The 10733-nt window shown below is 51.0% G+C and overlaps 1 pseudogene across 1 annotated transcript in view; it reads left to right on the top strand.

Moving 5' to 3' along the window:
• Window positions 1–3080: 3080 nt before the first annotated feature.
• LOC309578196 (cell surface hyaluronidase CEMIP2-like) overlaps window positions 3081–10733 on the top strand; it is a 51196-nt pseudogene continuing 43543 nt past the window's right edge. The window contains exons 1-3 of the transcript in view: window positions 3081–3183; window positions 5035–5526; window positions 10554–10686. The product of the transcript in view is annotated as a cell surface hyaluronidase CEMIP2-like (transcript). The remainder of the gene's footprint in view (window positions 3184–5034; window positions 5527–10553; window positions 10687–10733) is intronic.

Below are 10733 nucleotides of genomic sequence, written 5' to 3'. Positions count from 1 at the left end.
GTAATGAAAAATTATGATTCACTGCCTGGAAGAAATATTTGAACGTAGTTATTATGAATTCTTATAACAGGCCTGCAGTTAATTTTCAGTGCTGCAAGTGTGCGTTGTCTTTGATTATTGCCTTGCCCCTGTTAGTGCAAAAGGGGAAAAACTTGTCTTTTCACTTTCAGAGACATGAGGACATGCGTCCTGATCCACATCACCTGGGTGCTTAGACTCTGGATCTGGGCATCTGTACTGTCTAGCTGTGAGTTTTAACTGGCCCCCAGCAGTTCTCTTGGTGACTCTTCCAGCCAAAATTGTCAGGTTTTGCCCAATCACGACCTCAAGCTCAGCACTTCCCTCCTGTATTTTAAATAAATAAGCAGATACTTGTCTGACTTTGTATATATTTACTGTACCTTCAGAAATCCACAGTGGCTTTCTTCCATTCCTACCTGTGTTCTCCCTGGGACTGTAGCCCTGTGGAAACCAAGCTGCTGTGTGTGGTACAGGTATTCAAGGTAATGTTGGAAGGGTCAGCCTGTCCGTGGAGTGACCTGGGGGATTTTTACCTAATTAGCTCTGGTTTTTGGTACCCACATTGATCTTTGTGTTGCTCTGAAACTTCAGAAAGTTTCTTCTCCTCATGACCCCTTGTAGCTACCCTTTTACTTTAACAAACTGATACTTCCAACCTTCTCCCTATAAATCAATTTTTTGATTACTACTTTTCCAAGTCCTCCAGTCATTTTGTGACTTGTCTTTGCATTTGGATTTGTTTTTTGCCAGTATTCCTCTGTTAATGAGAACCCTGAATATGAATTCAGCTTTGTTATTTATGTCCCATGGTCTCAGCACTTGCAGCCCCAGTTCATGGTGTTCTGACTGAACATGGATTTCCTCTTGTACTGTCTTTTATTTGCCTGAATTCCTGCTTAACTAATTCTCAGAGGGGCCTCCCTCTTCTGGCTTCTGCATTGTCTGGTTTGGTTTGTGAAGTTCATCTGCATTAAACTAACACAGATGTTTTGCTCTTAATTAAAACATTAATGACCTATCATTGATCCACTGGTATGGATCATCTTCCCTCTCTTTTAATTCAGTAATTTGTTAACCTGTTTGTTCCCTTAAATAGTTTTCCTTGTAGCCCTGTTCTCATCCAACAGTTCTTAAGTGAATTCTGAAATTTTTATGATTTTCTGATGTGTGCTCTGTACAAAATAAATGCTAATAGTGAGCTGCTTTGTATTATAAACTTGTGTCAAAGTTTCAGGCATTTCAAAATACTGCTGGTCAACCTGCGAACTGTTAGTTGAAAAAATGTGGCCAATTTGTGAAGATGCAGTTTCATCCATGACAGTGGATTTCAGGTCCTCATTTTTTTAATGGAAAAAATGTTTTTGATTTTTTTCCCCCAATATTTTGATTTTTAAATTATAGGAAAGGGGATGATGCGAAGTTATGAAAAACAAATTTGGGCTGAAAAAATAGTCTGTTCCAGCAAACTGCTAACATTCTGTAATTTAAATGTATAATGTGGGCCTTTACAAGAACTTGTAATGCATATTTTAGTGCTATCAAGGTGTCACTGTAAAAATGGCTCTGTGTGCCTGGATAAATTATGCAACGGGTCTCCCGAAGGTGTGAGTGATCACTAACATTTTGTTGTTGATGGGGATGCTCTGTCCATTTTTCCTGTGTGACTGACTGGTTTTGTTCATGTGGTACAGCCGCAGGTGATGTATGGCTTGTTTGCAGGAAGGTAAGATGTGGTACATCTGTTTACTATCCATAGTTGTCAAGTGTTTGTACTTTGAAAAAGCCAGAGAAGAATGTTTGTTACAGCTTCAAAGGTGTCATTTTCCAAGGAGTCTGATATGTATCCTTTTAAAATTTATGTAACTGTTACAGATTTAACTTGTGCTCACATGGGGGCCTGTTACCTGTGTTGCCTCTGCTGCGGTTTTGTTCCTTGTTTTTCCATGTCACTCCTGTAACTTGTGCCAGCTCTGCTCAGGGTGCTGGCCCTGGAACTCCAAATACCCAAACCTGTATTTATGCTTAGCATTGTACACATCTATAAACTCTGTATTGCATTTGCTTTTTCTAAATGGTGCTAAACATAGAAGTAGAGACCCAATGTGTTTGCTTCCTCTGGTTATTCGTTCAGCCGTAAACCTTGATTGTTCTCGTTCGGAAAATGTTCTCTTCCCCAGGTCTGTTCTTGTGAACGCAAACTAATGATCTCAGTTAAGCCCATTTAATTAATTTCTGTATATCCTTCTATGTGGAACTCTCCAAACATTTTAGCTCTAAAATTTCTCGTGTTGGAAATGCAGTCATTTGTACTCCGGCACTGGGTAAGGGTAGGGTGGCTCTTTGATGGTGGGCGCTCCACTGTTGGGAATGAGGTCAGGCACAGAGACTCCCTGCTCGGTCTGTGTTGCTTTCCAAGTCCGGTGGTAACACTGAGGTCAGATGGGTGTGAATGTCAAAGCAGGAGGTTGTACTTGGTTCTCATAACTTTGGTACAACAGTAAAAAGCAGGAGCTGCTCCTTGCAGCAGGAGAGCGAGCCCTGCTCCTTTGCCTCTGCCGATGTCTAGTTTTGAAGAGGGTTTCTGCAGTAATCAAATTAATTTTGCAGAAAGTGTAAAGGTAACATGCCTGCTGTCTTAAAAAAAAAACAACTCCAAGAAGACCCCTACAGCATTAGTAGGTCAATTTTAAATTGCCTTCTGGTTCCTGTAAGGGGGAAGGTGTTTTGGTCTGGGTGTCCTCAGGGCCCGGGGCTGCGGGGCTGGGAGCGCATCACGTCGCTTTCTAGAGTAAAATCGTATGCCGGCTGTCCCTGCGGGCTGTGCTCGCCCTGCGTGGGACGAGGCTGCTCTTCCCTCGCTCCAGAGGCCGGAGCATCCCCGCTGCCCGCGGCGGCTGGGGCAGCCCCGGCCCTTGCTGTGTCCGTGGGGGGATCCCCGGGCTCCGCGCCCAGCGGCGGCCGGGCTGCGCTGCGCTGCGCTGGGCAGGGCTGTCCCGGGGCAGCGGGGGCGGGCAGGGGGCTCTGCGGGGCTGTGGCTGGTGCTGGTGGTGAGGGCGGCGATGGTGGCGAGCGCTGCGGTGAGCGGGGCCGCGGGGCCGGGGCTGCCGGGCAGGCGGAGCGGCGGAGGCGCTGCTGCAGCCCCGGGGCCGAGCCCCTCGGGACGTGCCCGGCGCCGGGAGCGGCTCCCGCAGCCCCCGCGGGACCGGGGCCCCGCTGCCAGCCCGGGCTGCCCCGGCTGGGGCTGTCCGGGAGAGGAGGAGGAGGCGCGGAGCCGCTGGATCTGAGCCTTGCTTTATCAGGAAGGAACACACGCCTCTGGATTACACTTGGACTTCAAGGCAAACATAGGTGGCTTGGTTTGCTGTGCCTTTGGAGGTGACTGCATGCAGAGGGTCTTTCGTTTGTTTTCTCCTTTTGTTTCTAGGCCTTTTTTAGTTTAAGAGCTGCCTTAAACTAAGAAGACATCGGTCCAAAGTTTTGCTTATTGTAAATAACGTTTTTCATGGCAGTTTATTCTTGGAACTTGCAGACCTGCTAAAAGATTTAACATCGGTTTCATTTCTAGTCACTCTGCTGCAGCGGTGCCATTAGGAATGCTTTGTATCTGCCCCAAAACCCTTTCCCTTTGGCTCAAACCAGGACCCAACGGGATGGCAGTGGTGCCTAAAGTCCTCCTCTGTGCGGACCATCTGTAAAATATAACTGCTAGGACTAAGCTGAGTAATACAGTGTTATATTCCAGGGGTCAGTTACAGCCATAAATGGGCATTTTGATATGTGAAATTCCAACATAATCGTAGAACACTTAACTAATGCTATTAGAATATGCAAGCAATCCCCTGCACCCTAAGTCACAATTCCTTGAAGTTGATAACTTTAATCTTGAATCGAATGAATAAACAACAAACCTAAAGCTTCTCAAACATGCTGGTCTGGGATGCCCCTCTAGGAAACAGAAAAACAGTCTAAAAATTTTTGTTCTCTGCTTAGAAATGAAAGGGAAGGCTTCAGGCACATTCCAGGGCTCCCAGCCTTCTGTAGTATGCTGTTACATTAAAACATTCACCATTTCAAACACTTCTGGCAATATGCCGCTGAGTTTTGGGTTCCTTGTCCGTTTTAATTATCAGAGCTTTCTCTAGTGTTTGCAGCCCTACTTATCATGAAGTCCCAGCCTACTTATGTTGCATGTAATTGTTTTATTGATCAATTCCCAGAGTGTGAATTGAACCTTTGTGCTCAGCCTGGAGGAAGGAGAGCTGGATAGGTGCACTGCCTTAGAAGAAAATTTAAGCTCCATAGAGTCCAAATTGTCCCTTACCAGCACCTTTTTATCAGCAGGATGAAGTTGCTGTGGCCTTTGAGCAGCCACAGCTTCACCTGGTTACACCAGACTAATGGCTTTAATCAGCAGGCAGAGACAAGGAGCAGCTAGAAAGCAAAACGGGGCCTTAAACCCAACCTTAATCTGTTGGAAAAGTAGAGTCTGTGCTGGACCCTGGGGCTGGACCCAAAGTGCAAATGTCTCAGCGGGAGTGTAAAAGTTTCCTTCCTTAATCAAGTATAATAAAGTCTTTTACAAGAATAACAACTTTAACAGCTTAAATTTTTTTTTTTCAGAAAATTAATATGGAATAGTAAATTTTCTGTTGGGGATTGGGTTGGTTATTTTTTGGGGGGAAATCTGTGCCCTCTTTGAGGGTTTGTATTAATAATGAATGTAGTTTTCCTGAGCATTAAAGAAAGCAGTAGTTTAAATGAAAAATTATAGATAATCATTATTACACTGTAGTACCTAGAAATCTGTCACACAGCTATTGGTCTGGCCTGTTGAAACATTCAGTGTTTGTCAAAGTAGTGCAGTGATCTGTAGCCAGGGCTGCAGCAGAACATCCATGAATGTAGTTATGTATTAAATGTAGTTCTGTATACGTGTATTTTGAGGAAACAAACTCTCTGGGATTCTTTGCTGCTTGTGTTTAATAGGTTTCACTGTATTTATGATTATTTCAGAATATCCCAAGAGTTCTTTGTGGGACACAGATTATGAAAGACCGCTGCACAGTAAGAAAGCCCTTCCTGGGACTGTGGGCTCCTACAAACCCTCCAGCCCATTCAGAAGCAGCTCTTTCTTGAATTATCACAGAAGGAGAAGTTTGCTAAGTCAGAACTTGGGCCAGAAGCCACAAGAAAAGCACTTGCCCTGTGAAGTATTCCTTAAACTTTTCAGATATGTTCTAATGGATACCCTTGGACCTAGCTTGGCCTGGAATCTCTCTTGGTTTTATAGCTGTGATCAAGAAGCCAACCTGCCCAAAATTCACATCAGTGCCCTCAAGGTGGTCCAGCACAAGGTGAAGCCATTCTTGCTATACAAGGTGCTCCGGCTCCTCAGGAATATGGGTGTGCTGTCTCAAGCCCAGCAGTCCAAGGCCTTCTCTCTGCTCCAGAAGCGAATGATTAAACCAAGAAAAACACCATTAAAGCCCAAAGAGGAACAAAGTGGTAGGTACACAAGGAGGAGATGTGGGTTTGGTATCTCAAATGCTTTCTGGTGCTGGCTGATGGGCACGGCAGGGCCAGGTGAGGGGTGGGCATCACTGAGTGCAGCCTGGTACAGGGTGGTCCTGCACTGTGCCAGGAGCTGCACTCAGTGCTACAGCTGAGAGACAGCCGGGCTTGGGGTGCTCATCCCCCAGCAGGACCGACTGGAGGATGGGCAGGATCAGTGAAGAATGGGCAGGATCAGTGAAGGATACCCAGGATCTCTGGAGGATGGGCAGGATCGCTGGAGGATGGGCAGGATCAGTGAAAGATGCCCAGGAAGAGTGAAAGACGTCCAGGATCAGTGAAGGATGGGCAGGATCAGTGAAAGATGCCCAGGATGGCAGGAGGATGGGCAGGATCAGTGAAGGATGGGCAGGATCAGTGAAAGACGTCCAGGATTGCTGGAGGATGGGTAGGATCAGTGAAGGATGGGCAGGATTGCTGGAGGATGGGCAGGATCGCTGGAGGATACCAAGGATTGCTGGAGGATGGGTAGGATCAGTGAAGGATGCCCAGGATCGCTGGAGGATGCCCAGGATCGCAGGAAGATGGGTAGGATCAGTGAAGGATGGGCAGGATCAATGAAGGATGGGCAGGATCAGTGAAGGATGCCCAGGATGGCAGGAGGATGCCCGGGATCGCTGGAGCATGCCCAGGATCAGTGAAAGATGCCCAGGATGGCAGGAGGATGCCCAGGATGACAGGAGGATGCCCAGGATCGCTGGAGCATGCCCAGGATCAGTGAAGGATGCCCAGGATGGCAGGAGGATGGGTAGGATCAGTGAAGGATGCCCAGGATGGCTGGAGGATGCCCAGGATCAGTGAAGGATGCCCAGGATGACAGGAGGATGCCCGGGATCGCCGGAGGATGCCCAGGATGGCAGGAGGATGGGTAGGATCAGTGAAGGATGCCCAGGATCGCCGGAGGATGCCCAGGATGGCAGGAGGATGGGTAGGATCAGTGAAGGATGCCCAGGATCGCCGGAGGATGCCCAGGGTCGCCGGAGGATGCCCGGGATGGCAGGAGGATGCCCGGGATGGCAGGAGGATGCCCAGGATGGCAGGAGGATGCCCAGGGTCGCCGGAGGATGCCCGGGATCGCCGGAGGATGCCCAGGGTCGCCGGAGGATGCCCGGGATCGCCGGAGGATGCCCGGGGTCGCCGGAGGATGCCCGGGATCGCCGGAGGATGCCCAGGGTCGCTCCGGCCGCGGGGCAGCGGCTGTGCAAGGGCGCCGCCTCCCGGCCGCCCGCGGCTCTGCAGGGACAGGTCGCGCCCCCTCCTTCCCCCGGGTCCGTGTCCTTGGGGGCTCCGGGCGCTCAGATTTGGGGTTTGAGCTGCCTCTGACCCTGCGGCGAGCCCGCCGGGCCCCCCCAGCGCAGGAGTTTTCCTGCGGCGCCTCCAGTACTCCGTGGGAACGGGGTGTTGCTCAGGGGATGCTGCCTCCGTTCGTCCTTCCTTTCTCGAAGGAAACAGGAAACCGCCCAGCGAGGGAGTGTGCCCGGGGAAAAAATCACTTACAGAGGAGGAACCTCCCTGCACCCGTGTGCGAGAGCTGAGTCCCTGGACAGGGACGTCTGTGCCCTGCGAGTCAAATTCCCGCATTCAGATTAACTTGGTTCTCTGCCCTCGCTTTATCGTGAAAATCTCAGCCATCGATATTTGGTGTTGGACGCTACGGCTGTGTTTGTAGGCAAAGCATCACAGTCATTGCAACGTGCGAAGACTCGGGATGGTCGAGGTTGTCTCGTCCCTGACAGCCCATTATAGAAAATGACCCTTTTTTTTTTTTTGTTAGAAAGGCAAACTGCGGTTTATAAGCCACAACAGCACCCGGAGGAGGGCTTGGGTTGGTTATTTTTGTGCGGAAGAGTTACACCAGGCGTATGTTGGAGGCAGTGAGCATTAGTCATAATTTCTCATTTGCAGGTGTGAGGTTGTTCGGGAGTGTTCTCACGCTGTGGATGCATCCTGTAACAGAGTGCTGTGGTGTAAACTTCATCCCGGTGCTGCTGCAAAACAGAAATCAGCTTGGAAAAATGAAATCTGCAGAGTGAAAGAGTTTAGCTCCCGAGCACCCCTCTACAGATAGCAATGGGGGCTTCTCTGTTCACTTTAAAAAGAGACAGCATCTTTAGAAAACAGGGTGGTATGGTCAGTCTCTTTTAGTCTGAAATCTTCTTCCTCAGGCCAGTGAAAACTTAATATGGGTCGAAATGGCACCGAAATCTTCCACCTGAGAATAGTTCTTTCAAAAAAAAAAAAAAAAAAAATCAAACCAGCGCATTTCTGGCTACGAAAGAAAATGCCTTTAATGGATTTAAACAGTACTCACACCTTCAAGATTTTGGTTGCTTTTTCAGGGAAAAGTCCCAGGTAAGCAGGAGTGACTTTGGCTTTGTTGATTGTTCTGTAAGGCCTGCACAAAGCTTAGCACTTACCACAGTGCTTTACATTTACCTTGACTATTACTATGTTTGATTAATTACTGATGCCTTTTATTTAGACTGTAAGTTTGCAAAAGCTTTTGCATGAAGTAAATATTTTAAATAACAATGTATGAGATTTCTAGGGCCCTGGCAGATATAAAAGAAAGGCTCAGGTCCTCTTCGAATTTTGCACTTCTACAAACATTGAGCTCAGAGAATTTAGTGTGTTTTAGGACAAAATACTCTTATTTGTCTTGTCTTGCCTGAAACTTCCACCAGTAGATACATTTTTTTCTCAAAAAAATGAGTGAAGCCTCTTATACTTCTGCTAACCGCTCTGCATTCCCATGACCTGCATTCATATGTGTCATATTCAGATAAGGAGGAGGCACAACGCTGACTAATGCTGCTTTTTTGGAAAGAAAAAAGACAAAAGCTATTTGAGACAGGAATAGAAGTGCCAGCACTAAATGACAGATGAACAGCTGGTAGCAAAGGTGGCAGCTCTAACGTTTCTCTGTGTTTATGGAGTACTGAAATGAGGGAATGTTATCTGGATTTGTTTCTCTGGGCTGGATGCTTATCTTCAGACTCAGCAATTCTCTGGGTCCCAGGACCAGGTGTAAGAGAGTGGATGGGTTTTGTTTAGCACAAGTGAGTGTTGCTCCCTCACCAGAGCTGCAGCCTGGAGTATGGGGCATGGCTGTGCCCCTCACCCACCCCCTCTGCTTCCAGTCTGTTTCCCATATTTTGTCTGACAGCACTTGCTCCTTATTAACATGACTATAGCGTCTTTGTGCCCTCTGTCAGAAGAAATCCTGCACCAGAATAAATTTCAGAGGTGACAGATTGGAACAGTTTGACCAGATGATGGCACACAAATGTCTCGGGGACTGACAGCACCTGTGGCTCTACACCTCTTTGGCTTTGGCCCTGGGCAGGAGCAGTGCCTGGCACCATTGCCTACCCACTTCTGGCTTGTCCTCTCCGGATGTTGGGCTCTGGGATGGAGATGAGGGATTATGACCCTGGGAGAGAGAGGCTGTGGCTGCAGTAAATCAGGTACCTGTATTTATGTGTCACCCGGAAGCTCAGTTGTGCTGTACTTCAGAGTCTATGAAAAAGTGTGATTTTAGGGTTCATGGAAAACAAACCAGTGTGTGATGGTCAGTGCCAGGTGTGCCAGGTGTGATGGTGTGACAGGCAGTGCCATGTCCCCTGAGACTGGGACCTTCCAAGCCGGGAAGGCAGTCCCAGCAAACGGGGCTCTTGTCAGAGCAGCTTCTAAGCCTTTTCTTCTCACTGCAGACTCTGAGTACGGGTTGATTTGGCAGATGATGTGGGGTGAAGTGGCAAATACCTCTCTGCTCACCCTCTGTCAGGGGGGCTTTTGCAGCTGCTGGGTTACAGTGTCGTCCATAGATCTGCCAGTACAGGACAGTACAGGGTGAAACACCGCCACGGGAAGGTGCCGGAGGGGTCAGCTGCCTCCCAAGAAGGGCCCAGGCATGTCCCGGTTTAGGACATCAGGAGCTGGGGGCTGGGGCGCCTCAGCCCCCCACCCTTGAAGAGGCAGCTGGCACCCAGCCGCATGCTTTGCATGGGGCTGTTGAGCCCCGCCAGGTGCTCAGCAGGCTCTGCACAGACCCCGGGGGAGCCCGGCAAGGAGCCCGCTGCCCCCGGAGGTTCAGAGCCGGGGAAGACCTTTCCGTGCGGGCAGCGGGGCATCAGGACGCCGGTCGTAGATATACGTCCAGGCTGGAGGGAACGTCCCCGGCTGGGAGGAGCCAGCGGCTCAGCCGCTGTAAACAGTGCGGGCACCGCCAGCGGTTGGGAGATGGATATAAAAAGGGAGGCGGAGGGGAGGCAGCCGGAGCGGCGGAGCGGGAGCTGCCTGCGCCTGTCTGCCCCTGCCCGTCCCTGCCCTGCCTGCCCCTGCCCTGCCAGCTCCGCCGGGTGCCCGGCAGCCCGGGCCGGCAGCTCCGAGAGGCTGCGGGCAGAGTCCACGGTCGGCGCTGTCGGGACAGGTAAGTGTCTGCAGCGAAGTTTGGAACCCGCCGGTGCCGCTCGTCGAGCCGCCGCTGGGTTCTCGCCGCGCCGGCTCCCTGTGTCCGCGCTGCCGCCGCGGTGCTCGCCGCCTCCGGGGCCGTGCGGAGCGGGGAGCGGGGTTCTGCTTTCGCCGTTGCAATCTTAAGTGAAGGGGGAAAAAGGAAAATCTAAAAAACCCAACGAAACCAAAACACGTCAAAAGCAAAACGTGCCTTTTGCCGGCTCCGTGCAAAGTTGCGGCGCACGTGTTGCGGGCGGGGGCGGCCCCGGGCTGCAGGTAGCGGCTGCGGGACCGCCCGGGACGCGCCGACCGCGGGGAGCCCCGGGGAGCCGCGGCTCCTCCTGCCCTTCGCTCCGGACCCGGACCTGGAGACGGTCCCGGTCCCGGTGCCGCCGCGGGACGCGTCGTGGAGCAGCGATCGGCGGCAGCATCAGGTCGGTACCGCTCCCTCCGCGCCCCCTCGTCCCGCCGGTCCCGTCGCCGCTGCCGCCGCCCGTCTCTTGCAGGGCCCCTCCCGGATGTCCCCCCGCGCCTCGCCCCGTGGCGACCCGGCTCCGACACCCGCCTTGCCGGGCCGTGGGGCGGCCCTACGCCTCGGGAGCTCCGCCGCCTTACACTCCCTCGTCGCCCGCGACGGAGGTAAGCGGGGCCGCCGCACGCCCCGGAGCCGGTGCTGCGGGGGGATG

Source organism: Coloeus monedula (assembly GCF_965178545.1).
Source record: "Coloeus monedula genome assembly, chromosome: 14".
NCBI classification, from domain to species: domain Eukaryota; kingdom Metazoa; phylum Chordata; class Aves; order Passeriformes; family Corvidae; genus Coloeus; species Coloeus monedula.
The sequence above is the reverse complement of the archived record's forward strand: the minus strand, read 5'-3'. Positions and strand labels throughout refer to the sequence as shown.